This window comes from Chanodichthys erythropterus, chromosome 14 (assembly GCF_024489055.1).
Source record: "Chanodichthys erythropterus isolate Z2021 chromosome 14, ASM2448905v1, whole genome shotgun sequence".
Taxonomy (NCBI): Eukaryota; Metazoa; Chordata; class Actinopteri; order Cypriniformes; family Xenocyprididae; genus Chanodichthys; species Chanodichthys erythropterus.
This window is the reverse complement of record NC_090234.1, coordinates 46,988,507-47,002,267: the sequence shown is the minus strand read 5'-3', so window position 1 is coordinate 47,002,267 and position 13,761 is coordinate 46,988,507. Positions and strand designations below refer to the sequence as shown.

General features: G+C 42.7%; 1 protein-coding gene across 4 annotated transcripts in view; it reads left to right on the top strand.

Moving 5' to 3' along the window:
- LOC137035779 (TGF-beta receptor type-1) overlaps positions 1-13,761 on the top strand; it is a 104,123-nt gene that overhangs the window by 36,362 nt on the left and 54,000 nt on the right. The window contains exon 2 of one of the 4 annotated variants that reach the window (XM_067409416.1): positions 8,372-8,422. The exons of the other annotated variants lie outside the window; for them this stretch is intronic. The gene's annotated coding sequence lies outside the window, so the exon portion shown is untranslated. The remainder of the gene's footprint in view (positions 1-8,371; positions 8,423-13,761) is intronic. 4 annotated transcript variants of the gene reach the window in all.

Sequence of the window (13,761 nt, the reverse complement as noted above, 5' to 3'; positions counted from 1 at the left end):
TAGCCCACCGCCCTTTTTCGGTACAATGAAGTAGGGGCTGTAGAACCCCGACTTCATATCGGCTGGAGGGACCGGCTCGATTGCATCCTTCGCCAGGAGGACAGCAATCTCCGCCCGGATAACAGGTGCACTGTCCAACGACACCTGAGTGAAGTGGACACCCCTGAAAACCGGGGGACGCCGGGCGAACTGAATCACATAGCTGAGTCTGATAGTGCGAATGAGCCAGCGGGACGGGCTGAGAAGCGTGCTCCACGCCTCCAGACTCCGAACCAGCGGGACCAAAGGCACCACAGACGCACCGTGGGTGGGGCAGCAAGGCAGAGAGGGACCCGACTCGGACGGCTTGGGAGCGGCCCGGAGTGGGGTCGGACTCTGCGAGGCAGCAGTGTGCATGGGAGACGGCGCACGGGACGCGGTCTGCGCCATCACATTGCCGCCTGCTGGCGAATGGGGAGGGAGCTGCCAGCGGCGAGGTGGGGCCTGGCACACTGGCAGACACACCTTGTTGTGACCTGGAGTTTGAGGAAACTGCTCTTTTTGTGAAAAAGTGGGTACCGCTGGACTCCGGGGAGCCAGCGGCGGTTGTAAGACAGACATCACAAATTCCCCCCGGCCCTCCTCCGGGGGTGGGAGAGATGATGGTATTCTCTCCCGAAGAGCAAGGACCTTCCCCTCCAGGTTGCCCATCTCAGGGCCGTGTCTTTCTTTTACGTTTACCACCGGGCTTAGCTGAGACGGGCTGGGCACCGCGCCCGCGACCGGCACCCTGCTGCCTGGCTGGTGTCGGCTGCTGCTTTGCCGGCTTAGCAGGGGCCGAGGACGGCGCAGGCGGGCGCCCTCGGCGACGAGCAGGCTGAGGCTGGGCCACGGGCGGCTGGGTGGAGGCAGCAGCGGACCGCCGTGGCATGACATGTCTGATAGCCTCGGCCTGCTTCTGTGCAGCGGAGAACTGTTGGGCGAAGCTCTCCACTGCGTCGCCGAAAAGGCCGACCGGGGACACGGGGGAATTCAGGAACCGCTGTTTGTCGGCATCCCGCATGTCCGCCAGGGTCAGCCAGAGATGGCGTTGCTGGACTACGAGGGTAGACATCGCGTGACCAACAGCACATGCTGTCACCTTCGTTGCCCGGAGGGCAAGGTCGGTGGCAGCGCGCAGCTCCCGCAGCAGCTGTTGGTCAGGACCTTCCTGGGGCATCTCCGACAGCGCCTTTGCTTGGTAAACCTGCAAGAGGGCCATCGCGTGCAGGGCGGAGGCAGCCTGCCCACAGGAACTGTAAGCTTTCTCAGTCAGACCGGCTGAGAATTTACAGGCCCGGGACGGGAGACGCGGCTCACCACGCCAGCCAGTGGCCGTTGGACACAACTGCATCGCAACGGACCGGTCGACTGGCGGGATCCTCGCGTACCCCCTGGCTCCCCCGCCGTCCAGGGAGGTGAAGGCGGACGCGGGGCCAGGCCTGGCACGGGCACTATACGGTGTCTGCCAAGACCTGGTCACCTCATCATGCACCTCCGGGAAGAAAGGCATTGGGGCGGGACGCTGGGTTTGACCAGCGCGACTCGGGCAACGCTACCGTCCCGGAGGGCGGCAGCGCGTCCGGATCTTCCTCCCCCGAGGACTCAGGCTCGCCTTCCGATGCAGCGATCGACATCTGATCCGCCGCCGGCGCACCAAAGGTGACGGCTGGACAGTCCGTAGAGGGCCCAGCAGAAACCAACGGTGGCACGATGGGTTGTGGTGCTGACGAGGCGGCAGGGGCCCACGGAGCATTTCCGCTCGGCGGGGAAGCCCTGACCGTGATCCTCAGGTCACCCTTCCTATACGCCGCCGAACCGTCATCCCGGCCTGGGCCGGAAAAAACGGTCGAACGGGGCATAGGAGAGGGGACCCCCGCTTCCTGAGACTTCAGGAAGGAGAGTCTAGACCTCAGCACTGCGATAGTCATGTTCCTGCAATGGGGGAAATGACATACTGTCAGGGTTCGTCTGTAAGCTCTTTTAGAAGGGGAAACAGTCAACTCGCTCGTGCTGAAGCACACAGGGAGTGACGCGATGTGCCAGGTACACCACTCCCTGGACACACAGAGGAACCGGCCCAAATCGCAACACACACTTTGTTTCACTCTAGGCGTGTTGCTGTGAAAACAGCAGTTGAGAGCTATAGCTCGGCTCCTCGGAAGCTCGCGACCTCGCTGAAGCGCTGTAACTGCCAGCACACAGCTTGCTGTAGGATCCTCTTCTGAGGCAGTTTCGTTTTCCACAAAGAACTTAGTCTTCTAACACAGGACACCACTGTATGGCTCCGAAGCGAAAGACAGAGTGCGATTGCATCTGCTTCCTATTTATACACACCTGTCGGGGGCGGTGCGCATTATGCAAATATCGCACGCCAATTCCATTGGCTTGTTTTAGTTTACACGAAGCTAATAGGGCTCTCTAAGCGATATCCCAATTCGTCGGTCACTACTGACGTACGTCGAACGTGACCGACTGAAAGGGAACTGAAGCTACAATTTGCACGGGCTCACCAAATTTGGACAATAAAACACTGGAAAACATTGCCTGGTCTGATCAGTCTTGATTTCTGCTGCAACAATGAGATGGCGTAACAACATGAAAGCTTGGATCCATCCAGCCTTGTATCAATGGTTCAGGCTGGTACTGGTGGAGTACTAATGGAGCGGCACTTAATATACAGAGCCGTAGTTCGCGGACAAGCTACGCAATATCGCGTTCATAATTGAAGGCGATTCATCAACCAACAGTAGCCTACATTAGCAACATGCTAATGAAACATTTAGAAAGACAATTTACAAATATCACTAAAAATATCATGATATCATGGATCATGTCAGTTATTATTGCTCCATCTGCCATTTTTCGCTGTTGTCCTTGCTTGCTTACCTAGTCTGATGATTCAGCTGTGCACAGACCCAGACGTTACTGGCTGCCCTTGTCTAATGCCTTTCATAATGTTGGGAACATGGGCTGGCAAATGCAAATATTGGGGGCGTACACCCCGACTGTTACGTAACAGTCAGTGTTATGTTGAGATTAGCCTGTTCTTCGGAGGTCTTTTAAACAAATGAGATTTATATAAGAAGGAGGAAACAATGGAGTTTGAAACTCAGTGTATGTCTTTTCCATGTATTGAACTCTTGTTATTCAACTATGCCAAGGTAAATTCAATTTTTAGTTCTAGGGCACTTTTAAATACCAAACTCATTAATGCCACTTTGTTTATTCTTGAAGTGAACTTTTGCCAGTATTGTGATTAGATTCACTGTTTTGGACTGCCGCCTTGAACTTTAGAACGCGAGTACAGAATGATGCAACATGATGTGCGATTAAAATCCTACCTGTGTCTGTGGCGCAGTGCTTCCTATTTGCTGTACTACCGGTTCCGGGGCATTCACATTCACAATAGTCCAAACTAATTTTATATAAATTTCTTATTACATTTCTTTATTTATTCATTTATTGAAGCTTTCTGAAATGTAAAGGTCCATGACCATTATCTGCTCGTGCATAAGACATTGCTTGTGTTTCTTTCCAAACAAAGAACTGGCTGGCTGATGTTCCATAGAAATTAGTCCAGTCTTGGCCAGTGCACAGTGTGTGTTCCGTCTCTGTTGTTATTGTGCAAATCCATTTTCACAGTTATTGGTGCTGGAGTTCATCAGGTTGTAGGTCAAGTGTTGTGAAACCTAAGGCCTTGTTGAAAATATGATCACACAGGATGTGTATCATCACGGGGCATGGAACTACAATTACTGTTACCATAGTTAATGCAACTACTGCATGTTTAGGGCTTTAATAAGACCTGAATGCTTAGAAACTAATAAATCTGAGACAGAAAAACATTTTAATAAAGGTTTTTAAATTCTGCTGATAGGAATGAAAAAATAAAAGCAAAACCAAACAGGAAAAAAAACTGCCATATAGCAATCTATCTGATGCTTTTTTTTAAAAAACTTTACCCTAATATCTAGGGGATTTTTTTTTTTTCTTTTTTCATTCAATAGGAAATTACAAGTGCAGCAAGCCAGTCATAATGTAACTTTAATTCAGTTTATATAGTCAGGCTTTGCATATTTAATGCAGTAATAAAAAATGTGCCTCTACCTAAATTTTCACAAAACGTTGCCAGATTCATGTTTATCTATTTTGGATAAAACTGAACATGTTTTAGCACCGCTCACTGGACGTTTCACTTTGAAAGTGTTGTGAAACATCAATGCAGCATTGTCATATCATTATGCAGAAATTTCGCCATAGGCACGTTTTTTTTTTTTTTTTTTTTTAAAATTGTAAGTATATGAAGATTTTGAATAGAAACAATGGATTCACATGGCATATATAAAAGTGTTTTTTTTTTTTTTTTTATGAGTTTATGAGTGTCATCAACTGACACAATGCTAAAAGTTCGTAAGACCGATTCCATGTTTCACAAGGGGCATTCGGAGAATGTTTTTCCTGAATAACCGCAGGGTGTGAATAGTGCTCAAAAGAGCGTCATCTCATCTTTTCTGACAGGCGCCCTTGCACGTGCAGCTGACATAGACCACACTTTTAGTAAACAAAAAGAAAATCCTATCCAGTGGTGAAGTGTTTTCTGTGTTGACAAATCTTTTGCGATGTCCTAATAACAGTCGCATGCAACGCGTCAACGTCCGCTAATGTCCAATTCGCGACTTAATGACTCATTTGAACAGATTCATTTCAACTGTCCACACGGTCTATAATGAATCATTTACTCGAACAACTCAGAAATGAGAACACAAGTGTGCTTACCCCATTTAGCAAGAGTGGTTAGTAAAATTAGCCTTAATAATCCACAATATTTTCAGGTTATTTAAATGTCAATGTGTAGTAAATTAGGCCTACCTATAAAATCAGTTAATTTAGACTGGAGTGAGGTAAAACCAGAACAAAGCAAGTTGCTGTTAGCTAGGTGCATTCAATTGTATATGGTAGAAAATTATATTATTAGATAATACAACTTCTAAATTCTATTTTTTAATACTTTTCAGGTTTAGCAAAAAAGCATCTTTTCTTACAAAGCTATAAAATCACTTTTTTTTCTGCAAAGAGGGCAAGAAAGAATTACAGTGAGAGTGACGGGTACTTTGTCAGTATTGGGCTCACAGATCACGTGGTAGGGCATTTTTTAGTGTTTGTGTGGATGACCATGTCTGTCACCACTGAAGACCATTGTTGACCCAGGAAAAACCCTGCATTGATTCATTTGAATCGAAATATTTAATACTTTCACAACAAAAAATATGTATGCAATTAATTTAAATTAATTAATCACAGAGTATGTAATTAATTAGATTAAATTTTTTAATAGATTGACAGCCCTAATATATATATATATATATATATATATATATATATATATATATATATATATATATATATATATATATATATAATATATATATAATATATATGTCTGGTGATGAAAACACACTGAGAAGTGATTTATACACTTTAGTTCACATGATAAATCAGGGATGGCCAACTCCAGCCCTGTAGGGCCACTGTCCTGCACAGTATAACTCCATCCCTAATCAAACACACCTACCTGTAATTTTCGAGCAATCCTCAAGACTTTGCTTACATTTTCCTTCAGGACCAGTGTCGCCTATTTTTGTGTTAGTCATAGTGAGCATTTGGTGGCACTAATGCACTGAAATGTGAAACACCACTCTGTGTCTCAAGGACAACAGATAAAGTCATCACTAACTTTATTGTTGATGGCATCTCATACTTCACGTGAAACACCAAAGGTTCAGAATATCCTGAATGGATAGGCTAAGGATTTTGATAAGTTTAGCATCGGAAAAATAGGCAGCACAGCCCCTAGAAGTAATATACAGGTGCTGGTCATATAATTAGAATATCATCAAAACGTTGATTTATTTCACTATTTCCATTCAAAAAGTGAAACTTGTATATTATATTCATTCATTACACACAGACTGATATATTTCAAATGTTTATTTCTTTTTTTTTATTTTGATGATTATAACTGACTACTAAGGAAAATCCCAAATTCAGTATCTCAGAAAATTAGAATAATACTTAAGACCAATACAAAGAAAGGATTTTTAGAAATCTTGGCCAACTGAAAAGTATGAATATGAAAAGTATATGAGCATGTACAGCACTCAATACTTTGTTGGGGCTCCTTTTGCCTGAATTACTGCAGCAAGTGGCATGGAGTCGATCAGTCTGTGGCACTGCTCAGGTGTTATGAGAGCCCAGGTTGCTCTGATAGTGGCCTTCAGCTCTTATGCATTGTTGGGTCTGGCATATTGCATCTTCCTCTTCACAATACCCCATAGATTTGGGGTTAAGGTCAGGCGAGTTTGTTGGCCAATTAAGAACAGGGATACCATGGTCCTTAAACCAGATACTGGTAGCTTTGGCACTGTGTGGAGGTGCCAAGTCATGTTGGAAAATGAAATCTGCATCTCTATAAAGTTGGTCAGCAGCAGGAAGCATGAAGTGCTCTAAAACTTCCTGGTTTATGGCTGCATTTACCTTGGACCTCAGAAAACGCAGTGGACCAACACCAGCAGATGACATGGCACCCCAAACCATCACTGACTGTGGAAACTTTACACTGGACCTCAAGCAACGTGGATTGTGTGCCTCTCCTCTCTTCCTCCAGACTCTGGGACCCTGATTTCCAAAGGAAATGCAAAATTTACTTCCATCAGAGAACATAACTTTGGACCACTCAGCAGCAGCCCAGTCCTTTTTGTCTTTAGCCGCTTCTGTCTGTTGTTTAAGAGTGGCTTGACACAAGGAATGCGACAGCTGAAACCCATGTCTTGCATACATGCATAGTGGTTCTTGAAGCACTGACTCCAGCTGCAGTCCACTCTTTGTGAACCTCCCCCACATTTTTGAATGGGTTTTGTTTCACAATCCTCTCCAGGGTGCGGTTATCCCTATTGCTTGTACACTTTTTTCTACCACATCTTTTCCTTCCCTTCGCCTCTCTATTAATGTGCTTGGACACAGAGCTCTGTGAACAGCCAGCCTCTTTTGCAATGACCTTTTGTGTCTTGCCCTCCTTGTGCAAGGTGTCAATGGTCGTCTTTTGGACAACTGTCAAGTCAGCAGTCTTCCCCATGATTGTATAGCCTAGAAAACTAGACTGAGAGACTGAGAGGTGTTTTGAGTTAATTAGCTGATTAGAGTGTGGCACCAGGTGTCTTCAATATTGAACCTTTTCACAATATTCTAATTTTCTGAGATACTGAATTTGGGATTTTCCTTAGTTGTCAGTTATAATCATCAAAATTAAAAGAAATAAACATTTGAAATATATTGGTCTGTGTGTAATGAATGAATATAATATACAAGTTTCACTTTTTTGGATGGAATTAATGAAATAAATCAACTTTTTGATGATATTCTAATTATCTGACCAGCACCTGTAGTAATAGTGATTCTATCTTACCGTAGCAGACACCACTAAACATCAATACAATGGTTATGAATTTCTGAATCCTTTAAGCCCTGTATGAGTTTGTATTTGAACCTGTCTGCTGTTGTTGCAACAGATCTGATCTATCAAAAATGCCTCTCTGAATTTTTTTTTTTTTTTTTGCTCTCCATTTATCTCTGCAGATACTCTGTAAAGTTTCCTTCATTGACTAATGGCCCTTTTGTGTTCCAAGTTTACTTACTTAGAGGCTGTTTTAGTAGACAGGCAAAAGGGAAAATGTGTTTTGAAATACCTCATTCTGGTTGTTGTCACTAATGACCCTGTACAGAGGGGGTAAAGTCATGGCCCACTGGTCGAGGACAACTTAAACTAAAATTTGAACTCACATTGGTTGCATAGCTGCTTATGGTACATACAACAATCCATTCATGACAGAAAGTTGTGACCAATGCATGAAAAGCCTTTTCATATATGTTTCTGTTTTGTTTTTTGTTGTCCAAAACTGACTGGTTTTCTTGCCCACTCTGTGTCTTAAAGACAGCAGTTAAAGTCATTGCTGACTTTATGGCACCTCAGTCTGCAATGGGTATATTTCTAGCGAATAGTTCATTTCAGATACTAATAATAATCAGTGGCGGTTGTAGACAAGGCAGGGGCCACGGGCCACTTGTACTTTTAGGGGAAATATTTTAACATATCTTAAAGGTATAGTTCATCTAAAAATGAAAATTCTTTCATATACTCACCCTCATGCCATTCCAATATGACTTTCTTCTGTTGAACATAAAAGGAGATATTTTGACAAATGGTTGTCATTCTTCTTCTTCTTCTTCTTTTTTTTTATTCATACAATTTAAGTCAATTACCAACATTCTTCAGAATATCTTTTATGTTCAACAGAAGAAAGAAACTCATACAGGGTGAGTAAATGAGGGTGAACAACATGAGAGGGTAAGTAAATTATTTTACATTTTTGGGTGTACTAACCCTTTAACCTATTTTTAGAATTACTGGAAGACATTTTTGGGTCATGAATCACTCTGCAATCTCTACACATTAACTAAAATGATTTCAAGTTAATAATAAATAATCTTGTATTGTTGTGTGGTAATGAGCAGTGAGGACATAACACACTTTTATTATCTAGGCACTTTTCTGCATCTTTAACTTGACACATACTTTATAATACATAAAACTGATAAAAAAAAAATGAAAAAAAAAAAAATCTGCTGCATAGTCTTACAGATGGGCCTAACACAAATCAAATTAGGAAATTGAATTTATCTGTAATATTATTATGCATGCTTAATTTATAAAAGCAAAACTAAACCATTTATTTTACATGTTGTTTTGTAGCCATCTGTTCTCTGATAGCAGACTCTTTGCAAAGTTTGCACAGTCATGAATGTTTCATGATTTAAAAACAAACATCTAATACTGTATAAGCAACAATGGACAATTGGATAGATTAATAGAGACAGAGATGAACAGAAAATTTAGGGCAATTTACACAGAACTAATTAACTGGAACAGAAATAGGTGTGTGCTAATCAGGAACCATGGAAACAAATAAGCAAAAGGAACACAGGCAAACAGGAACATAATAGAACCAAACCAAAGCGCAATGAACCAAACATACTCCTGACAACGTGAACATGACTGAAATTAAATATTTTCTTTTAACTGTATATCTTCTCTCGGGTATCTCTGTAGTATGCTGAAGATGTGAAACACTCTCTCTGTTATAGTGATGGGTCACTTGTGAATGGTTCATTCATTTTGTTTGTCATAGTTTATATTTGTCTGCATTATAATGGCTTCCTAATTTGGAATATGATCAAAGATTGCGTATGTCGACGTGAATGGAGTTGGTAACACTTTACAATAAGGTTCATTAGTTAACATTAGTTAACTACATTAGTTAACATTAGTTAACTACATTAGTTAACATGAACTATTAACAAAATGGACTTTCATAGCATTTATAGTTTTTTTTTAATGTTAATTTAAACATTTAATAATACATTATTAAAATCAAGAGTTGTATTCATTAACATTAGTTAATGCAGTGTGAACTAACATGAACAAACTAGTATGAACTGCTGGACTTTTATTAATTAACGTTAATAAAGATTAACAAGTACGGTAACAAATGTATTGCTCATGGTTAGTTAATACATGAACTAAATGCACCTTATATTAAGTGTTACCAAGAAATTTTGCAAACAAAAAGAATTGAAAAATAAAAAAAAGTGCAAAAATAAAGATATAATAAATTGCAAAAATCAATGACTGTAAAAGAAGCTTAAGGGCTTTGATCCTATTTTATCCCTGCAACGTTTTTTTTTTTTTTTTTGCAGCAATGATTTTGCAACATTTTTTCCATGGCCATACTAATTCATTTGCAACACTCCTTTTATTCTGTTTCAGTCAAGTGTGAGTTCACAATACCGTTTTCCCCTTGCGTTTCATTTTTCTGTGCGTTTCACTTCATGGCACATTTAACTTTACGGCATTGTTTTGACATAAGGGTGGAGTCAAGAAACTGGGGCGTGTTCAGCAGTCCTGTTCACGCCACCCTCTAAGTGACATCATCTGCTTGAGACGCAGATCAAAACCAAGTGGCAACCTCCTGTGGTCTCTTTTGAAGCCATCATGGAAGTGACTTAAACTGCAATTCATCAACTGGCTGCTAGAGACAGGCTTCAAAAGGGAGTCAAATCTGTATCTCTCCCATGTTAAAATCTGGTACAAAAAGTGGTTTTGGTTTATACAGCCCTTCAGGACAACTGTGAGGGTAGTGAATTTTTTTTATAACTCATCCGTTTAAATTATATTAAGCCTTAAAATTCTGCATAATTAAGGGAGTGGCCACTTGAGTGACAGGTGGATTGCCGCTGCTGTCATAAACAATGCTCAGATTGCATAATTTCTTGAAGAACGATGATGGAGAACAGATCGTTCAGAAGAAATGTGATGCAAATAATGGACAATATATCATTATTTCATGGATTTAACGCTTTTTTTTGTTTTTTTTTTTGGGATAAACAGTGCTGTTGGATGTTTTTCAATGGACACTTATCCACTGAAAGTTGCTTTTGCGTGTTGTCATTTGAACACCCAACACAAATTACAATATTACTGCTGCTGGAGCATCTATATTGTAAAACAAACCCTGTAGATTGACAGAAAACCTTTAGAACTTTCAAATGATATAACTTATCTTTATTAATATTTTATATAGTATCCATGTTAGATACACTATATTGCCAAAAGTATTAGGACACCCCTACAAATCATTGAATTCAGGTGTTCCATTCACTTTCATGGCCACAGGTGTATAAAATCAAGCACCTAGGCATGCAGACTGCTTCTATAAACATTTGTGATAGAATGGGTTGCTCTCAGGAGCTCAAGTGAATTCAAGTGTGGTACCGTGATAGCTTGCCAATAAGTCTATTCGTGAAATTTCCTTACTACTAAATATTCCACGGTCAACTGTTAGTGGTATCATAACAAAGTGGAAACAATTGGGAACAAAAGCAACTCAGCCATGAAGTGGTAGGCAACATCACAGAGTGGGGTCAGCGCATACTGAGGCGCACAATGCGCAGAAGTCGCCAACTTTCTGCAGAGTCAATAGCTACAGACATCCAAAATTCACGTGGCCTTCAGATTAGCTCAAGAACAGCATGTTGAGAGCTTCATGGAATGGGTTTTCATGGCAGAGCAGTTGCATCCAAGCCTTACATTACCAAGTACAATGCAAAGTGTTGGATGCAGTGGTGTAAAGCACACCACCATTGGACTCTAGAGTAGTGGAAACATGTTCTCTGGAGTGACGAATCACACTTCTCTGTCTGGCAATCCGATGGACGAGTCTGGGTTTGGCAGTTGCCAGGAGAACGGTACTTGCCTGACTGCATTGTGCCAAGTGTAAAGTTTGGTGGAGGAGGAATTTATGGTGTGGGGTTGTTTTTCAGGGGTTGGGCTTGGCCCTTTAGTTCCAGTGAAAGGAACTCTGAATGCATCAGCATACCAAGACATTTTGGACAATTTCATGCTCCCAACTTTGTGGGAACAGTTTGGGGATGGCCCCTTCCAGTTCCAACATGACAGCACACCAGTGCAAAAAGCAAGGTCCTTAAAGACATGGATGAGCTGTTTAGTGTGGAGGAACTTGACTGGCCTGCACAGAGTCCTGACCTCAACCCGATAGAACACCTTTTGGATGAATTAGAGCGGAGATTGCGTGCCAGGCCTTCTCGGCCAACATCACTGCCTGACCTCACAAATGCACTTCTAAAAGAATGGTCAAAAATATATATATCCTATCAACACACTCCTGAACTTTGTGGAAAGCCTTCCCATAAGAGTTGAGGCTGTAATAGCTGCAAAGGGTGGGCAAACTCCCTATTAAACCCTACGGATTAAGAATGGGATGTCATTAAAGTTCATGTGCACGTAAAGGCAGGCATCCCAAAACTTTTAGCAATATAGTGTAGATAGATCCTTAGCCTGAGGTAACTTGGTCACGTCGAGCTAGGCGGGCATGGTTTCAGCAACCAGGCACCTCAGCTCCACCCGCATCCCTCCTCTTTGCCCACGCACTGTCAAGATGGCGACGTCCCACTTTAGGCTTCAAAAATGCTCTTAAGAAACCTACAGGTGATGTCACGGACACTACATCCATATTTTTTTACAGTCTATGATCACAACAGATCAAGGCACCATGGCTGATCAGAGGCATGCGGGTGGATTGTTTCCTTGTATTCACACTTTTACTAATTAAAATGTAAAATGTGCACAGTTTTGTTTTGTTAACTACATGTGTATTAAAAGCATTTGCTTAAATTAGAGATCATGTTAAAGTGGTGTTTATTAGCTGTAGACTACTCGCTAATGTGAACTGTCTAAAAATAGCCAGCACCTGCTGTTTATTTCACTCAGTGTACACACTTTTATAGCATTAAAATGGTTATGGTTTTGTTTCACTTACTTAACTGTTTGAGAGAACACAGACAGAGTGACGAGTCATTAACCGGCCATCAATACTACTCTTGCACTGCAGCCTCTTCATGACCTTCGTGAAGTTGGCACCCCATAAAATGAAATTATCCCTAAAATCATAAAATTTCTTTGTTCTGATTTGTGCCTCAAAAAAGAATGTTTTTGCTGGTTTCGTGTTTGGGATATTGAACATTAGTTTTTGGGTTATGTGACATCACTCTCCACCCCATGTCATTCAAATCTTTCCAAACCCCTCCTTAGTGATAAAAAAAATACTGTATAAAAACCTGTAACTATGACCCTGTCTTAAATATAACAAAACAACTTTTTTTATGAACAGTTATGTCATTCTCTACCCCATGTTGTCTAAATCATTCCAAACCGGTATTGCATGTTTGTGCTTGTTTTGTGCTGTTAAAATGAACATTGTATTTATTCAACTTCTTTAGAAATAGGCTAAAATTTGGGGCAGGGATGTCACTCTCCATGCCATCCAAATTGCTCCAAAATGGTGCCTTTGGTTTGTGCTGAATTTGTGCCATTAAAAAAAACTCTGTAAGTGATGAAAAAAAACACACTATCTACCCTAATGTCGTTTAATTGTTCCAAAATGGCGCTTGGGCGGTGGCAGGTCAGACGGCCTGGGCGGCGGCAGCAGGACAAGGCGCTTGGATGGCACAGGCAGGGCAAAGCGCTTGGGTGGTGCCGGCAGGGCAAGGTGCTTGGGTGGTGCCGGCAGGGCAAGGTGCTTGGGTGGTGCCGGCAGGGCAAGGCGCTTGGGTGGTGCCGGCAGGGCAAGGCGCTTGGGTGGCGCCGGCAGGGCAAGGCGCTTGGGAAGCACAAGAACGGCCTCTGGGGTGGTCTCCGGGCGCCCGGGCTTGAGCGGGCTCTGGAGCGGACTCACGGGCTGGAGCAGGCTCACGAGCTGGAGCAGGCTCTGGAGCAGACTCATGGGCTGGAGTGGGCTCTGGAGAGGACTCACGGACTGGAACGGACTCTGGAGCGACTTTCGGGCTGGAGCGGGCTTTGGCTGAGCTGGTATTGCCCAATGACTTCTGTGGGAGAGATAATTGACAAAGCCCCAAAAATCCAGGATCTGAAGCCCCTCCAACTCCCATTGAGGCAACGGGTCATCCAGGCATTTATTAAAGATTTCCTTTCTTGCCGCATCATTATAACCCAGCCCCACCGCCATAGTCCAAAACAACTGGGCAGATCCTCCCACCTCCATCCCCCGTTGCCGTAAGGCCGACAACGCCCAAAGTCGAGCCATCCACTCC